This window comes from Clarias gariepinus, chromosome 12 (assembly GCF_024256425.1).
Source record: "Clarias gariepinus isolate MV-2021 ecotype Netherlands chromosome 12, CGAR_prim_01v2, whole genome shotgun sequence".
NCBI lineage: Eukaryota > Metazoa > Chordata > Actinopteri > Siluriformes > Clariidae > Clarias > Clarias gariepinus.
In genome coordinates this window covers 8,182,501-8,185,415 of record NC_071111.1, presented here as the reverse complement: position 1 = coordinate 8,185,415, position 2,915 = coordinate 8,182,501, and the positions used below count along the sequence as shown (strand labels likewise).

At 44.9% G+C, this 2,915-nt stretch overlaps 1 protein-coding gene across 1 annotated transcript in view; it reads left to right on the top strand.

Annotated features, from left to right (window-relative positions):
• The first annotated feature begins 2,740 nt into the window (after positions 1 to 2,740).
• wnt5b (wingless-type MMTV integration site family, member 5b) overlaps positions 2,741 to 2,915 on the top strand; it is a 127,359-nt gene continuing 127,184 nt past the window's right edge. The window contains exon 1 of the mRNA XM_053508382.1: positions 2,741 to 2,915. This exon is cut by the window's right edge and continues 87 nt beyond it. The gene's annotated coding sequence lies outside the window, so the exon portion shown is untranslated.

Here is a 2,915-nt window from a genome sequence, read left to right as displayed (position 1 = left end):
CGCTTCATTACCCTGACACGACCATCACTCTGGAATAGGCTCAATCTGCACTCACCAGATCACATGACCTTTTTCTAATCTTAACGCTCTTTAGCAAAGTGAAGCATTTTTTTTTCTTTTTGACAAGTCTTACTAGCACGTGGTTTTCTTATAGAGACACTGCTGTTTAGTTCTCATCATTTTTTTTTTCCCATGCAACTTCACCAGGTCTTTAAGTGATCTTTCCGTCTCATATTCTATTTGAGATTTTGCCATTAAAAAAACAAACCTGAAGTCCTTTTTTTTTCTTGTAGAAAGCAAGTTCTTAACACCTTTCATGGTGGAATATCTTACATCCCAACCATCATCATCAATAATAATAACTGATATTCTAAATGCCCTGGTAGTTTTTGTAAGTGTACCTGTCGTGAGCTTTTGAGGTCAGCCGTGTGACGGATCAGACGGACGTGTGTGTGATTCACAGGTGAGTGTGTGTGGACTGTGTGACTCGTCAGTCTGTCTACACCTATTAAATTGTTGTGCTCAGTATCAACACGACCTGGCGCTGACCGCCTCCTGCTTTACTCATTAATGCTCATTCTCACAGTGATGTGACTAAAGGAGTGTTTTTCACGGGACAGACCTCATAAAGAAGCTTTTATTTTAGTAGAAAAACTTTCCAAACAAAAACAAAAGATTTCCATTGGGACATGAAGGTTAGGGTTGGGTCTTACTGTAGGTGTAGGGGGGGAAAAGAGGGTTCCTTGAGAGATGATTAGGGGTTGTAGATTTCTAAAATAGTTCGATGTGGAAACATCGTGAATGCTTTTATTAATTCAGGGAGTTCTTTATGCTTTATGGTTCGGCTATACTGGGAACACTGGGCACGAAAGTGGATAGGACTTCTGTTAATCCCAGGGCAGCATTCACACATTCAAGTAGGCTTTTTATTGCCATTTCAAGCATACAGTTCACCTTTTAGTACACGGTGAAACAAAACAACAGGGTGCAACATACTATTGTATACAACATAGTCAATTAACGACATAAATTAACAAAACCTTCTAGCTAACGAAGACACCTACTTATCCGACTAGCTAGGAAACCATTTAGGTACTATACAAAATACAGCAGAAAGACAACATATAGTGCACGTGCAAATGTGCACAGAGCGACGACAGGACACAATGCAGCACTCTGTGGTAATGATTTGAAGGAGTGTGAGTAAATTGTCCTTGAGATAATAGATGAAAAACAGTAAACATTTCTCGTTAATTAACATTAACATAATTAATTAATTAATTAATTAAGACCAAGATGTATTTTAGAGTCACCGGCTGCTTAATGAGGGTCAATGCACCTCCAGGGTACGGGTTCGATTCCCACCCCGGTGTACTGTATGTGTGCATGGAGGTTGCATGTTCTCCTGGTGGGTTCTCATAGTGGGTTTCCTCTGGGTACTCTGGACATGCAGGCATTCCCAAATGGTCTGTAAATGTGTAGATGGGTGTGAATGTTGACCGAACGTCCCACCACGGTCCCTAGTTGGACTACAGAGGTTCCTAGATGGGTAGATGATGGCCAGTTAAAAAACCAGTGGTCAGGGTTAGCTCAGTGGTTAAGGCATTGGACTACGGTTCGGAAGATCCCAGGTTCAAACCCCACAACCACCAAGTTGCCACTGTTGGGCCCTTGAGCAAGGCCCTTAACCCTTAACTGCTCAGATGTATAATGAGATTTAAAAAAAATGTAAGTCGCTCTGGATAAGAGTGTCTGCCAAAAGCCTAAATGTAAATCACCTGCACCCTTTTTGTGGTGCGTTTAAATCCAAACAGCCGGAAAATACATGATTAGGTGATTGAGTGAAATAAAAGAGGATCAAACAGTTCCACAAGAGCTGACCAGAGAACCCAGGACCCGCAGTAATCACTAATCAGGGAGAATGATGTATAAAAATTAGGCCCTATGAAGTGTGTACCAAAAGAACACACACACACGCACTGTCCTACGTGCTAATAGTTGAGGACACACGTGAACACACACACACACACACACACACACTTTTGGCCCTGGTATTGTATTAAACTGAAGTCCCTGAGGATCTCTCTCTCTCTCTCTCTCTCTCTCTCTCTCTCTGTCGGGTCGCGTCCCAATCCTCACCCCTGTGTAGACACTAGTGCGCCCTGCTCTCCCCGGCTGTGTGTAGTCTCCAGTCTCACTCTGTAGTGCTGCAGTGTGAGGTTTGGGACGCGGCCTGGACACAGAGAGGGAGAGTGAGAGGAGGAGGAGGAGGAGGAGGACAGGCCTGTTCGCAAAACTCTCAAACTCCAAACCCATTCAATCTGTAACTCTGTAACTCTGTGGACTGAGACTGAGCGCAGGACCGCGGGCACGCGCACTCACTCCGGCTCACACACACGCACACGCGCGCGCGTTAAGGAAAGTTTTTGTTTGTTCGTTTGTTTGTTTGTTTGTTTGTTTGAAAGCCTGAGGATTACGCAGGCTGTGTTGATGGTGGTTTGTTGATAAAGTTTGAGAGGACACATCATCAGGATCAGGAGTGTGCTGGAGGTTCGCGCGCGCGCTGCGTAATCCGCTTTCTCGGGAACGCGCGGCGCGGCTCCTGCTGTTTAAGGGACAAACCTGGTGTGTGTGTGTGTGTGTGTGTGTTTATTTATTCACACACGTGAGTGATTTATTTATTTATTTATTTATTATTATTATTATTTTGGTGTCCACCTGTTGTTGTTGTGCTGCTGAAGTTGAGGACAGGACGTGGATCGGATCGGATCAGATCAGAGAGTCGGAGCCGAGCCGCGGGAACCCCGACACACGGACCCCAGCTCATCACCTCCACCTCCACCGCTCCAGGAGGGAGACTGGACTTATTTCGCACCGTCCTGTAGATCAGATCTCTGGAGCTCTCGGGAAGCGGC